The sequence below is a fragment of the Maniola jurtina genome, chromosome 18, assembly GCF_905333055.1.
Source record: "Maniola jurtina chromosome 18, ilManJurt1.1, whole genome shotgun sequence".
NCBI classification, from domain to species: Eukaryota; Metazoa; Arthropoda; class Insecta; order Lepidoptera; family Nymphalidae; genus Maniola; species Maniola jurtina.
The window spans coordinates 4456432-4473307 of NC_060046.1; the positions used below are offsets into that span (position 1 = coordinate 4456432).

A 16876-nucleotide genomic window follows, 5' to 3' on the forward strand; every position below is an offset into this window, starting at 1 on the left:
GAACTACAGTGGTCTCTTGTGACCGGAAGAGAATCTGTTAGTATTGTCATATAATTCATAAGAAATTACTTCAGTGACCCTTGGCTATAAATCAGGGATGGATAGAATTACCGCGACTGTATTTTATGTCGCGAAGGGTCGCCGCTGCTGATATGAAGTATGGCGTTGCTCTTAGTAATATTACTTATGGTTCTTCTGAATTATTTTATTGTTTATTAGAATTAGGTTAGTAATCATTGATAATTCTATGAAATAAACTTAAATCTAAATTAAAACCCAAAAATTAATATAGTGAAATAAATTAAATTAAATCTAAAAACTCATCGAGACCACCGCAGCGAGGCATTGCACCCAAGATGCTGGCAACAAACCCTTTGGATGGCCAAACTAATTCTTTGCCCAAGGTAGCTGCCAGCTCTCGGTCCCGTTGACTCGATAACTCTTTTCGAAATTTTCTCAAAAAGAGCTCGAGCCGCCCGCGCCGGGCCCCACGTCCCTAAGGTCTTCACGCCAAAAGACACAAATATGAAGCTCCCATCGAGGTTTTCATATTTGCGCCTCGTGGTTCGTTCGGCGCTGGTGGCCACTGCACCCGCCATAGGAGGTCGCCTAATTTTATTGTTAATTATCTTTTGCCCACAATTTCCTCAACACCGATATCCACAGATGTAATTAAGAATAGCCTATTATAGCACTCGCAGATAATGTAACTATCTATTAGTGAAAGGATTTTCAGAATCGGACAGTTAATGATATTACCCCCTAAGTACATACATACAAACTAGCAAACTACTTTTAACTTCTTTATAATAATATTAGCATAGGTTTTAAAAATATTTTGGTTTAACTCCCTGGCGTAGTGATCAGCACTGTGACCTTATAGGTAAGTACATGCATAATAGTACCTGGAAGTTTACAACTTTTAGTAATATATCCTTCGAAACTATATAGAATTATATTTTGTTGTATTTAAATGTCTCGGATAAAAAAAAATATAATTTTTTTTACGATATTTGTGGTAGAGTTTTGTTTCGTCATCTCGCTTCATCGATGGCCCACTACTGAGTACGGTTCACAAGCCTTTGAGAACGTTACGAAGAAAACTCAGGCAGATTTTCTCACGCTGTTTTCCTTCAGTTTACATAATTATAAAATGTAAAGTTATACCCAGAGGTCCTGAAATGGGCATACCTACTCAATATATATCTACATTTTTTACTTTACAAGCCAATGAACTTTTGCACCTTTATAAGCTTAATTAACGTAAATGAAGACAAATTCTCGTAAATACCGACTAAGGCGCTCAACGTGATCAATTGTTATACCTCAGCGCGAAGTTAAAGCTTGAGATATGCTTCGCCAAGTGCTTGCCAAGTATCCGATAAACTCGTTAGCACCGTCCTGCCTTAAAACCAAGTTATCGTTGAATATACGTATATCGTTTACAGTTTCCCCTCGTGGTGTTATTATTGGTTTATTTTTAGCGTGTTATTTTAGTTTGAGATATGCTTCGCCAAGGGCTTGCCAAGTATCCGATAATCTCTTTAGGATCGTACTGCCTTGAAACTGAGTTATTGCTGAGTATACGTATATCATACTATGTACGTATACGTATAGATACTGATATCAACGGGTTGAGATGCTGAAGTGGCAATGGGCAGGGCACATAGTTCGAGAAACCTATAGACGTTCGTTGGGGTCCCAAGGTTCCACAAAGGTGACCTCGCGCCGGAAACCACATCGTTGAAAAAAGACAACAAATCATGAAGAAGACGACGATCTCTATTGACACAGATATTAGTTTCTAGAATATGTCTGCAAAATTTCATGGACTTTGGTTGCTTGATATTCAAATGAAATTGGAACTACGATTGTATGAAGCGAGTGACGGAGAGAGCCCTGTTAACGCGAAAATCCCCGAACATAAAAAAATACGATTTCATCTGTAATCACATTTTAGTCTCTGGTGTAAAATACATCGCAGTCCAAATACTGATTCCGTGCCGTGTTTGCTCACGCTGATTTCATCTAATTGAATGGGTACATCTCTCTTATTTTGTTTGGCAATTTTCATTTCACACTGAGATTTATTTGGGTGGTTCTACGATGCGAAAAGTTCCCGCACGAAGGGTGATCCACACTGCATCAAAACATCGCGCGAATTTTTGGTGCAGTAGCTTACTAACCGCGCGAACATTAATATAAATTATATTTGATATGAAAATCTCTTCGCCGTATTGGAAAAACAATCGTATATAGAATGACACCTTCATAATGAAAGTTTCCCAAACTAATAATGTTTTCAAAGGTTTGTGAAGTCTGCCAATCTTCCCAAATTCCGAATCCCGAATTGGGCTGAAAACCAGCACTGTAAGTTTTTTGTGTATGGGCAAGGCATGCAGGATTTATGCTGAGTTGAGACCTTTTCTTTTCGGGTTGTGCCACACATGACACAGTTTATTCCAGCGCTTCGTATGCTTGAGGTCTTTTGGCTTAAATGCTCAAGTTTAAGAGGCATTTTAAATAGGTACTAGGCAGAATAACACACCCGGGGGATACCCGTAGGCATAGCATTCAAAAAAAATTTTTTTTTATTTTTTTCTTTCTTCTTTCAATCTGCACTTGACCCAACCTATACCGCGGTAAGTTTTAGAACCGCGTCAAAATTAACGCACGGTAAAATACACCGTGCGTTCCAACTCTTACAAATTAAAAGCGATGCCAATTGAATGCCGATTAATCAGTCGTGCGTATCAATTATAGACGTAAATAAAATTATTATTTTGTGTACCTACCTATCTGTTCTCTTTGGTTTCAATTATGGTCCAATAAATTCGATAATTTGTAAACGAGTCGGGGCGTTGCTTAGCGATGATTTAAAAGACTGTTATTATATTTTGCTTTTGATATATTTTTTTCGCATGTTTTTGTTCCATTTTGTAACAAAATATTTATGAAAATCGTAGAGCGCTAATAACACTGTTGGAAATATATAGCTTGAATACACGTGCCTACCCATAGATGTGTGATTGGGACGACAAAAATGAAACTCAATTTAGGAACAGAAGCGTTTGCCAGATTCAGATTAAGCGAGACGTGACCGTTAGCTGTAAAAAATTGAAGATCCGTATGCACCGTATCTATACTAATAAATAAAATTTAAGTCTATCTGTAATTTCGAAATAAGTATTGTAATAGTACCATAACTGAATCACACATTTTTAAAATGTTTGTCTGTCTGTCTGTCTGTCTCTTTGAACGGGCTAATCTTCGGAACGGCTGAACCGATTTTGACGTGATTTTCACAGACAAAATATAGAGGATTGACCAGGGAGTAACATAGACTACTTTTTAACCGACTTTAAAAAAAGGAGTTGTGTTTTTCTACCTATGTATACACCGAAATTTCCCGAGATTTCTGAACCGATTTGCGTATTTTTTCAGCACGCGGGTGAAGCTGCGGGCATCACCTAGTCTTAAAATATGACCTTTAAAAAGCGCCATAATATTAAAAAAATTTAGTACCTTTAAGTTTTCACATCTCGAAAACTTATTATTTGTTTCAAATAAGGATTTTTTTTAAAAGAACTTTGATGGCATTTATGATTTCGATGTTATGAAGTCTGTCTGAAATGGATATTTAAGTGGTCCCATTTAAGTTTCATAGATTCTGTAGATACCTATTACCAATTTGTCTTATTCAAAGTTGTAGCTAACTGCTCTGTTTTCAGATAGATACATTTATTTGGAGGAACTATATTCCAAAACTAGTATATAAAAACATAATAAAAAGGTCTATTCTGTTATAGCAAGGGTAGTATTCACAAAACCGATAGAATAGGCTCTATTTTATGAACATTGCGTAAGCTTCGCCGCATGATATGGCTTATGCTAATGAAGCCTGCCTGTCCGCAGCAGAAATTGAATTTTCGACTGCGGCGAGTGGTTATCTTAGCTCGCAAAAGAAGCTGTAATGAGAACTTGTCTGGATAATATAATCCTTAACTAGGTACCTTACACAAGATATTATTAAAATTCTTTACTTGGTTATTTTTAAACTCGATATTGTTATGGACTAGACAGGCCGCCAAGAAACTATGTATCGAAGATCTGGAGAGACAAAAGAATTACGAAAGATACAAGGTTCGTTTACTGAAATGTTTTATCCTTTCGATCTTTCTATAGATTCGCGGCTAAGAAGCCAAATCGGCAAGTGAAAAATCGAAGATCAGGAATGTGCATATGAAAAGGCTCTTTACGAGGTAGAGTGGTACCATCGAATACTTCGTGGGATAAGGTCTCCAACGGTCAACGGATTTAATCCGCAACAGATACCTACTTCTATCTCAGTATATGCACGTATGCCGCCAACAGTCGCTGGAGGGAAATGCCAATAGTGAACGAAAGAGAAAAAAAATGAACTTTGATATTTATGATATTTTTATAGGTGCTCGATACTGTACAGGTAGTACCGCACTTATAAGGAAGTAAATCTATGAAGCCATTTAATTTTAATACCATCATAAAGATTGTCAACACTTTGGGACAGCCCCGACCCCTTTTAATTTGCCTAAAAAGTATCGTACGCGCGCCCTTAAGGCAATTTTGGCTATAACGCATAATGGTGATCGCACACCACTGCAAGAGGCGCGAGAGGCCCAAAGAATCGAAATTATTTTACTGGAAATGCGATTAACTTCAGCAGAACCATGGAGCCAAGAATCAGCTTTTTTATTGCGTTAAAGTTAGCCTACTGTAATCATGCGATGGTGAATACCTAGCTTCTCACTAAACCAGATCAGAGACAATTTAGAAATTATAAATTCCCTGTCTGTGTGTTTAGAAATCATAAACTAAAAATGTTTAAAAAATTATATCAGGGACCTCCCGCTTATGAGACCAAAGCGCTCACCATTGCACCAGGGCGATTGTTACATAGATACTATATTATTAAGCACAGATAGTTGTGTTCAGCTATTGCGACTCTTCTCACTAGAAACTGCTTTCCGAACCGGTGGTAGAGTCTTGGCACACAATAAGTGGCACATGTGGCCCTATATGAAATAAGTCAATTCATTTCATAGCTCTTGCGGCTATTACGGCTCTTGCACGGTGCACCTCTCGCGGTTCGTATGCGAGCAGCTAAAATTGAAATACTGGGAGTGCTAATTCAATTTCTGGAGGGACGAGCCCGGGAGGGCGGGCCGTCTGCCTTATCCTGCCAATTAATGTACCTGCGACACGGGAAATTAACTCTGTGAGGCGTGAATCGTATACAATTATGTTGTACTAACACGTTCAAATCACTTTGCGAGCACGATTTTATAGGGCACAGTGTAGAAAATCGAACAGAAGACCAACAATATTTTGCTTCTTTATTTTCTTTATACAGTGATAGCTACTTCGTCAGCGTGGAATTATTTTTTAAATCTTGCTGTTTTCACGTGGGGTGAATTTTTTCCGCAATCATATAAGTCTCTGATCATATTTTTTGCAATATATTATCATCATGATGATTAGCAGTGCATTTATAAGTGAACGAGCAGATGCCTGTGACTTTGTCCGTATGTTTTTTGTTCGTATTCTCTTTGATTTTCCGGTATGTTTGACTACTTTGTGTCAATGTTACTCTCCAGATTTTTAATTATAAACATACAAAAATCACATTTATCCATTCCAAAATTGCCCAACACGTTTTCACTTTAAAAATATTCAATAGATAGATAATAATATAACAGTATTTAAGTAATAGAATAGTAGGTAAATGCTAGGGCCTTTTGGATGAGGCGTCAATGCACAAAACAAAGCGTAAATGGGAAGAGAAAACGTGAATTTTCGACACCATTTCGCAGTGAAATGTTTGAGACCGGATGTGACTACGTATGGGTCAGATTAGATACTAGCGATGCCGACTTTGTGGGTTACGCTGACTGGACCAAATTGTGAATCATTCCAAGCTTGAAATTGTTTGGAGGATGTGTATGTGAGACTATTTTAGGCTGTGACGCAAACTAAAAATAAAAAGCAAAAGTCGTATAAAAATCGTGTTAAGCTCAAATCTTTGATAGCAAGCAGTAATTTATAGAACCACATAATATTAGGACTTATGTAAGTTAAATATATAAAATGAAAAGCTGACTGACTGACTGACTGATCTATCAACGTACATTTCTCAAACTACTGGCTGGACGGATCGGGCTGGGCATGCAGATAGCTATTATGACATCCACTAAGAAAGGATTTTTGGGATTTCAACCTCTGAAGGGGTAAAATAGGGGGTTGCAATTTATGTAGTCCATGCGGACAGAATCGCGGTCATAATCTAGTAAATATAACAATAATACTATCCACTCGGTCCTCTTTGGTTTGTATATTATCCTTTCGACTCTTCTATTCTCCTTTTCGCCATATTTGCTTCCTCTGAGGTGTTTTACTAAAACAATTCAATATTGTGTGAATATTTACAGTAAGAATAATTTAATATCGTTTATATAAAATAAACACTTAATCATAAGTTAAATAAATAGTAATAATCACAACATAATACTGGTATCGCTTGCGGTCATGAATTTTGAAATATCTGTTTGTTTTACTGAAATGATGGATTAATTGGTTTTATTTAGTCAAATACTATTTTCTCGTAGCAGTATCATCATCATCATCTCAAACCATCGATAATTCTCTACGGAGAACCTGAGAGGAGACCTCATAATAAAAAGGATTTAGGGAATACTCAACACTACTGGCTAAGTACAGATTAGCAGACTTCAAATACCTTTTAGAAAATTACAGAGAAACTTCAGGCATGCAGGTTTCCTCACGATATTTTCCTTCACCGAAAACAACTCATATTTTTGCTCAAAACGCACATACTTAATTCCAAAAAGTTAGAGGCTCAGGAATCAGGATAGATCCTAATGAAACAAAATATAAAATAAGAAAAATTCCACTACGATATGACGAGAAAAAAAACACCAGATATAAGATAAAGCTTACATAACAAAACCAACTACTTTAAAAAAAAATCACCCCAGACGAACGGCCCTACTAAACATGACTCCAATACACACGTGTGCATGGCTTAAAACTTAGCTGTATCGAGTGCTTTATATTTTATTTTAAAAGTAGTCTAAGTACACTGCGTAGTACAAATATGTTTCAATATGTTTATGTGTACCTATTTAAATTCTAGCGAATTACAAAAGAGAACAAAATCATTGAAAAAGAAGTTTATTTCAATACCTTATCTATAGTTTACGAGTGTGGGAGTCCTACTATTCGAGGGGTATGAAGTTCGAATCCACGCACGCTACTCTAACTTTTCGGAGGTAGGTCCGTGTTAAGGAATTAAATAATACTTAACTTGGTTTAATGATGACGAAAAACACAGTGAGCAAACTCCCGTGACTGAGAGTTTTCCAAGATGTTTTCAAAAGCGTATGAAGTCTGCCAATTCGCAATTGGACAGCGTGGTGAGCTATGGCTAACCCCTACTCATTTTAAGAGGAGATGCCTATAGCATACCACATTAGAGTAAACCACGCAGGCCAAGTGCTGATTAGAATCGATAGAATGACAACAATGAATGAAACAGTATTGTTGTTGCACAGTTTGAATATGCATTATAATTTCAATATAAGGAAGCAGTGTAACGATATAGTAAAAGTACGACCCAAACTTCAGTGAAAGTTTCCCTCACGACATGAAAAATGCATTTGATTGCCAATACGAGCTGGCTACTGCGTCTATTGGAAAATTCAAGTGATCGCGGTCAACCTTAGTTTTATTTTTGTTGAATAAATTAAATTATGAGTTAATAGGCTAGTAGTGGTCCTAAATTGGAATAGTTTTAGGTTCAAACCCTAAGCTGTACCTTTAGTTATAAGATGAAGTTTCGCGTTAAAATTGGCTAATATTTTCAAAAAAATTCACAGTCGCTTGAAAACCGTGGAAATAATAATGTTAGGATGCTCATAAAATGATTGTTGTCAAATGAAAATGAATATGAAAATATTTTGCCGCTCAACATTTATATTCTCCGGATCCTCTTTCAGAGATAGATACCTCAAAATTAAAATATTTTTGCGCAAACAATTCTTAAGAGAAGTTTCCTTAACACGCTCAACATGGCTCTCCACACATACATTATGATCGAAATACTAACCACAGTAAATACGTTATATTTTAGCTTTTATATGTACGATAGGTACTTTCTAGTTCTAGAAATAAATATCTGTGTCTGAGTTTTGGCAGATTTCCATGACAATATATAGGAGTTTGATAGTGACATGGGCTCAAAGTTTTGTATCTAAATCTATGAGGCCATATAACTTTAAAAATACAAATAATACATTATTTACGAAAATCTGGAAAACAATATACTTAATGGTATTAATTTCTACAACATGTCTACAAATTTTTATCCCCCGCCCCAAAAAAAGGGGTGCTATAAGTTTGACGTGTGTATCTGTGTAGGTGGCATTGTAGCTCCTAAACTAATGAACAGATTTTAATTTAGTTTTTTTTTAAAGGTGGCTTGATCGAGAGTGTTCTTAGCTATAATCGAAGAAAATCGGTTCGGCCGTTTGAAAGTTATCAGCTCTTTTCTAGTTTTCTTATAGAGGTTTTTGTGCCGGGGTTTTTTAAATTTTGAGTTATATTGAGTTTATTAATCAAATGAGAAGTCAACTAAGTTTGTCTAGAGTGCTCTACAAAATATATTCTACTCTTAATTTATTATACCTAATATCGTTTTACTCTGTATGAGCCCAGACACGTTAGAATTCTAATCCTCTTACAATAACTTACTACTTACCTACTTAGTTTCACATTCAGTTATACGCGTAATATTTACTTAACAGTTTCAAAACTTAATGTAGGCACTTGCAGCAGCTTTGAAACTTAGACGTGATACTGTGACAAGCTGGCAAAAGGCAAACTTCTATCTTACGTTATTATACAGCATACACACGAGTTTGTTCTGCCTTGTTTCACAGTCTGAACTACTAAAATACAAGATTTACTTGGCTCATAGTGACCCAAGAGGATCTTTGACACCAAAATCAACAATAAGTGTAAAGTGGTATAGGACTCATGCCAGTCCTATACCACTTTACACTTATTGACTCAGAGGTCTTGCAGGTCTTTACACGGTTTGTCAAGTGATGTATGAAGCCCAAGATTCTGGAATTAAAAAAATGTCATCACAGTTTGATTATCATCTGTCTTATCCAAAGAATAGCAATAGCAATGAAAATGAAAAAAAAAAGAAAACATTCCATTTTAAGGCATTTTTAACCCCCGACCCAAAAAGAGGAGAGTTATAAGTTTAACGTGTGTATCTGTGTATCTGTCTGTGACGTCGTAGCTCCTAAGAACCGATTTTAATTTAGTTTTTTTTTTTGTTTGAAAGGTGGCTTGATCGAGAGTGTTCTTAGCTATAATCGAAGAAAATCGGTTCAGCCGTTTAAAAGTTATCAGCTCTTTTTTAGTTTTCTTACAGAAGTTTTTACGTCAGGGGTTTTTAAATTTTGAGTTATATATTATTAGTTATTACTTTCAACGCCTATTTTTACGAGCCGACCTCAAGATCCATCCCGATCCATTTATGTAATCATAGCGCTTACCACGGCACCACGGAGGACGTCAATTTTTTTAGTGCTAAATAATTTTCATTGCCTTCTCAAACTGCCTTGTGAAGTAGAAAACCTTTACAAAAACACAAGTTTAAGTTAAAAATAACATTACAAAAATATAAAATTAATTCAAAATTGTAGAGTCGTAACTCGCTAATGGCAGGGTAATTAGGAATTTAATAACATTTTTAGCTGAAATGCTCATTATGACTGGGGTGGCGGTGAGCGAAATTACGCCGGTTTCCATATTTTAATATTTTCATTCGAAGGGCTAGCACGGAAGTTGCAATCAAGACATTACGACACTCGCAATTGCTATAACTTAATTGGCTGAGATTACAGAATTCTGACCTACTCAGCTACCTATCATTAGGTAAGGTCTTAGCTAATAATAGTGTTCTGTTCCTGATCGAATTTCAAAAAGCGGTGATAACCTAGTGGTTGAGAAATCCGCCTCCTTTCGGGAGGTCGGGGGTTCGATCCCGGGCATACACCTCTAATTTATCGGAGTTACCCAGTTCTCCATGTTCTCAAAGGTGTGTGAAGTCTGCCGATCCGCATTGGGCCAGCGTGGCAGACTATGGCCTTAACCCTTCTCACTCAGAGGAGACCCGTGCTTAGTAGTGGGCCGATAATCGGTCGATCAAGGGGGATTCAATCTCGGCCACAACGATCAATTTCAACGGAGACTAGCCATCTACGCAGCGATATTACGGAGCACAAGCTGTGGCAAACATAAGTACTCGTACACTCTCTATTCTATCCCTTCACTCGACTTGTGGTCTGATGGGACAGCAAGTTGAACTCCTAGACAAAATCCTACTCAAGATTTTCCGCGAGATTTGTCCTGGGATTATTAGTTGGCTCGCTATTCAGTTGTAAGTAAGGTTTAAGGCGGACTAGAGGCATCTGGTATCACATGACGTAGACACTAACGAGCTTGCCAAGTTACTTGGCAAACACATGACATAGCTCCAACTTGAAGTATTGGAACAGATTCACAGTACATCCTGAGTACATCCATAGCTTTCAAGATGTTTTTTGTTTACTTATACATATAGATATGCAGTATTTTTCATCAACAATTATGGAGTATGCCCTAGTACAAGTTTTTATAGTTTTCGAAAACGGTTAGTTATGGAGTTACTTGTAATCAAAGACTCGCATTTTATCAGGTTAGCTTAGCTTAATAATTTACTGGAGATAGCTTCTAGTTAGTGAGTTAGTTAATTTGTAATTTCGAAAATTTTTGATGAATTTTTAACTTTTTTTAGCTTACATACTTGTAATAAACGCAAGTAGGTATATAAAAATGGTTATAGCATTACAATTTAAAAGGGAGTTTGTTAATTTTTTGTATTTGGTATTTACGAAGAAGGAATAGATAAATAATTTATCGGTTCCCGCATTACTTACACTGAGTACGCCATAATTCACAGTGGTAGCAGCGGCCCTTGCGTTAATGCGACGTAAAATACAGTCGCGGTAATCCTATCTATTGGTGATTTATGCCTGAAGGGTCAACGTGATAATTTCATAGCAATGCATTTAAACCGCACCGTAAAGCCCAGAGTTAGAAGAACCCGCCACTTGGTGGACGGACGATATAGGGTGAGTTGCAGGGAGCCGCTGGATTCAGGCGGCGCAAGACCTTGGCGTGTGAAGGTCCCTACAAGAAACCTATGCCCAGCTGAGTGGACGTCTATCCGTTGATGATGCATTTGAACCATCCCAATATAAGTAAAATATCCTTTAAGTAAACTAATTAGGTAGGTATTTTTTGCTGCTACGATCAAGTTAAGTAGGTATTTTACTTATGATGATAACTAATATGTGCGTATGTATGTGTGTGTGTACCTAAAAAGGTCTACAAGGTAGTTTGCCCACACACACATTCTACATGTTGCATGATTCTTGGAAGACGAGTTAAAACCCTCAAGAATGAGTTGCGACGCAGATACCTAAATAAAGCAGTTTTCAGTTCATTAGTAAGAAAGGATACTTGGAAATCCAATGGAATTAACAAGGGTGGTATTCCATTAGCCGCGACGTAAGACGTCGGTCAGCCAGAGCGTCTAACTGCATTAATGAACTCGCAGACTGATACGATCGTTCTTTGAAACCGGTTCCTAGAGTTCAGTTGACCAATTAGATGTTTGATAAATGACGTGAAAAAGTTATCGTGATTGATCTTTTAGAAATCTGATTGGTCGACTGAAAACATCTCCTCTCCGCTCCGCTTCTGTGACAAATTGGGTCTTAGAACTACATCGGCTTGGCATAAATCAGACGATATGTTCTGAATCACATAATTCCATCAATTGTGATGATTGATTGACGGAGCTGTGAATTTGAAACCCAGATATTTTTTTTTTTTTTTTTTATAAAGAATATTAGCCATCTTAAATGACTAACATTCCCCTTTCCTCTCCAACTAAGCGTCAGGCTTGTGCTAGGAGTAGGTACGACAATAGTGCAACGGGCGGGGTTTGAACCGTCGACCTTTCGGTTTTCAGTCCACTCCAGTCAGAGCTATTGAGGCTCTCAAATATAGTGTGTACATTTCTCAGATATAGTGCGTACATTTTGAGAACTCACTCGCCATTTTTGCTCTACGTGTCACTTTTCATATCAAAGGTACGATTTTAGTCTTTAACCCAAGGGTAAACCGTACTTTTGACATCACAGTTGACACAAAGCAAAACTTTCTCCTATACTATAATAACCTTACTGCCACAGCAGATTGTGCTGGAAAAGTTGATCAAGCGATCAATTATTTGAATACCTAAGCGAAAATTAATAGATGTACCCACTTATTTATGGCGTTTTTATACGGGATATTTTTATGTCCTATTTAACTGTTAACAAGCAGCTCTACGCCTTGACATTTACCCCTAACTCCATTCACCCGTACCTGCTTTATGTGTGTTTGGGCGGTAATAATATCGGAGTTGTGGCAGGTTAAGCCACCATATTAGTGCTGAAAGAGTGTACTCGACTAATTCCAGCTCACTGCGCCAAGTATTTCGACTAACATAATTAGAGGGGGGAATGGACATTGCTTGGAAATCACTTCTTAATTGGCAAGTGCGCAATTTAAAGGTCTTGTTAAGAATTCCGTTTGCAAAGTATTCCGTCTTAAAAGCTAATTGTGTTAAGTACTAGCAAGTTGCTGATTTTTATCTTTAATGAAATAATAGATACTTATTTCTATAAAAGATTGAAGGTGTTTATTGTACAACAATGCAGCATCACAGATTTAATAATTTGAGTTACTCTTCTCTTTCTCACTGCATCTAAGTTGATCGGTAAGAGTGAGTGAAAATGTCTTCAGATACTGATGTCAGTCGGTCGCTATTAGGAGCCATGTCTGGCTTCAGCTCGTATGGCAGTGGCAACGTATGGCAGTGGCTACATAATTATGGCAGTGGCCACGTATAGCAGTGGTCACGTATGGCAGTAGCCACGTATGCAGTGGCCACGTATGGCAGTAGCCACGTATGCAGTGGCCACGTATGGCAAGGCAGTTGGCACGTATGCGCAAGGCCTAAATATTGGATCCAAATATAAAGTTAAACTACATAAACTACCGCAGCAAAGCATTACTATTGCAATTATTGAACACCATTGCAGTGACAAACATTGAAATTGCTTGCGGTCCACAAATTAACCTGATTCTGAATTCCGATGTGCTCCTCTGATGACATTTAATTTGATTACCGTTTACATTTAATTTGAATACGCTTGGCTTCATTAATAAACTAAATTGATTAATAAATAATTTATCAATTTCGCCTATTCGAATAAATTAAATCATTGGAACTTGTTATTTCAAAATTGTTACTCTAAAATAATTTTGTAAGCACCCGCGGATTTTCGCAACTACTACGGTGTAAAATTGAAATATGGTGTAAAGGTAAAATTGAATGTAATGTATATGCCGTGAGCACCTGGAATTTTTCCTTCATCACATAAATTTGTTATTTAATAACTTTCCAAGTGTTAAATTGCTTCTATTTTCATCCGAATCAAATATTTTTCCTTTAAGGAAATCCATCTTGTCGACGTTTCTTTGTTGCTTACTTTTCCAAGTACATTTGAAGTACGAATTGAAATTCGTTTTTTGTGACAATAAAATACATGATTTATTTTCATGGATGAAAATATTTCTTTTGTGCGTTAGTTACTTTGGTTGGTTATTAAAAAAGGTTGAAATAAAATAGGTACGTAATTTACGATGATGATTAATATATATTTTTTTAATAATTTGAATCCCTTTCTCCCCTTCTGTATACAGGCTGCTTAATAGGACCAAGATAATTATTTAACTCGTTATGTGAAATACATAATGAAACATATATTAATATTACTAGTTTACTAATATATTAATTAATAGTATGGATTAGTATGGATTACATACAGAGATTCGACGAAGCTGACGGGACAGAGCAATCGTGCGGTAAGTGCGGAACGTAGGAGCGACCCGAATTGAGCTTGTGTAGTTAGGGCCCTATGTTGAAGATCATCGTGGTCGTCATTTATCACGAAATCAAAAAATGGACGTGTACTTTATAGACTCCTGAAACGTTATTTCACTCTGTTGTTAGTGACTCTATCATTGGTTCAAAATGCAGGTTTTACCAAACAGACTCCGCTAAGAAATTCAAGTAGGTATATACATATTACCAATTTTACGAGTATATGCGTTGTTTTTCAGTTATGTGTTCTATTGTAAACGAGCTAAGTCGAAATTCTCGAAATAGTCCAAAATTCAATTACACTTGCGGTCGGACTGGTTTATTAGCATAAGCTTATCATGCGGCGAGGCTTATGCAATGTTCATAAATACAGCCTATTGAATTTGTTTTCGTGGTTCGGTTGGTACAATTGTTTTTACTACTTTTTTATTCTGTTACTATACCCAAATTTGTTTTTAACCCCCGACCCAAAAAGAGGTGTGTTATAAGTTTGACGTGTGTATCTGTGTATCTGTCTGTGGCATCGTAGCTCCTAAACTAATGATCCGATTTTAATTTAGTTTTTTTTTTGTTTGAAAGATGGCCTGACCGAGAGTGTTCTTAGCTATAATCCAAGAAAATCGGTTCAGCCGTTTAAAAGTTATCAGCTCTTTTCTAGTTTTCTTATAAAGGTTTTTGTGTCGGGAGTTTTTTAAATTTTGAGTTATTCTAATAGTGTATTGATTAAAAAAAATCTGTGAGGTGCCGTGTATGTGTGACATAAGCTGTTAGTTCGTGGTGGTAATTTTAAATAAGTAAGCAGTTGGATTGAAACAGTTAAGATTTTAGTTCGTTCGAATGGTTCAATGAATGAGTTTTATATTTTACTTATCAACTACTACTATAACTTTTTATTGATAACGCGTTGTCTTATATTATTATCTATTAGGTAAACAAATTAAGAAGTCAAAAGTTCATTAGGATGTTTTCGACTTCAGGCGATCAAAGGTGACCTTTCTTTGGCAACTTGACCTGTTTCCAATTTGACTTTGAACAAATTGACAACTTCGACAAATAATTAAAAGCTGACAACTCTACGTATCAAAAATAAATAACCATCTTCAGCTCAGCTCGAGCTCTCGATCAAGCCACCTTTCAAACAAAAAAAAAAATTTAAAATCGGTTCATTCGTTTAGGAGCTACGATGCCACAGACAGATACACACGTCAAACTTATAACACCCCTCTTTTTGGATCGGGGGTTAAAAACACTTATGAGGGTGGGTATACACAATAATATTAAGCGATAAATACACACACACATAATATCTATTACCAAATACTATTTCTACCAACCCAACCCATAGTTTGATAACAAAATCGTGTATCTAATGTATATGTGTAATAGTGATAATGAGTAATTAATCCCCAAGGGAAAATTTAATGCAATATTCTTTCGTAAACCCAAAAATCCTATCGCATCAATCATATTTTTCTTCAAATAAATGAATTTTCTTATCAACGCTTGAGGAAAAAACAGCCTGTATAATTTTGGAACATGGATTAAAAATTTCGAGAAAATTTTGTTATGTCATTAAAAGGAATCCTTTTATGAAAATGAGATTTAAAATTACAGTGAAAAACTTCGTTTTCACATTTTTATATTGGACCGGTTTTGTTTGTTTCCGTAATTTTAACTTTTTAAGTGATTCTTGAGCTGGTAACATAATATGTTATGGCAGTTTTTAATCGATTCATAATTAGGTATTTACCTACCCAGAGGGTCTCTCTCTCAGTGGGATATGAAGGGATCACGGAGGCTCGCATTATCCTTCAACAATGAAGAAAACGACGCATAGAAAGAAAGACGTTTTAAAACTTTTATAAGACACGAAGCAGGTTACGAAAAATTTGTGAAATCAATTACAGGTGAAATTTACCCTCGCCTAAGTTGGACACGCCAAAGTTTTTAAGTTGAAGTTTAGATTGCCTTTGTGCTTCCATTGTTTACTTTTTCGAGGGTTCGACAATGGGATTATATCGAAACTTTCTACATTAAGACCTTCAAGGCTTAAAAAGTTTCGTGAACTGTCGTCTTTTTCAATTTTGTACCTTAACTGAAGGCTTTTTAGTCAGGTACTAGATCCTTTATAAAGAATTCGCTGATAACTACAAGCTAACAAAATCAGCGCCTTTGCATATTTCATTTTCGTGTACACTCAAGGGTTTCATCAGGTACTAGCTGACGCCCGCGACTTCGTCTCCGTGGATTTAGGTTTTTCGAAATCCCGTGGGAACTCATTGGTTTTCCGGGATAAAAAGTAGCCTATGTGCTAATCCAGGATATTATCTATCTCCATTACGAATTTCAGCCAAATCCATTCAGTAGTTTTTGCGTGAAGGAGTAACAAACATACACACACACACACACACACACACACACACACACACACACACACACACACACACACACACACACACACACACACACACACACACACACACACACACACACACACACACACACACACACACACACACACACACACACACACACACACACACACACACACACACACACACACACACACATACAAACTTTCGCCTTTATAATATTAGTGTGATATTAAGTGAAAATAACTGCTATAGTTTGACGATTGCAATCACCCTCTGATTGACCCACACTCGTTTACCACTTAAGAGGGCTCTCTCCGTCACTCGTTTCATACAATCGTAGTTCCAATTTCATTTGAATATTAAACAACCAAAGTCCATGAAATTTTGC

General features: G+C 36.6%; 1 long non-coding RNA gene across 1 annotated transcript; it reads right to left on the reverse strand.

Moving 5' to 3' along the window:
* Positions 1-1177: 1177 nt before the first annotated feature.
* Positions 1178-11347, reverse strand: LOC123874270. Its single transcript, XR_006797880.1, has 4 exons — positions 11190-11347; positions 10128-10131; positions 1296-1302; positions 1178-1191 (listed from the first exon to the last, which is right to left on the reverse strand). It is a non-coding gene; the product is annotated as an uncharacterized LOC123874270 (long non-coding RNA).
* Positions 11348-16876: the final 5529 nt, after the last annotated feature.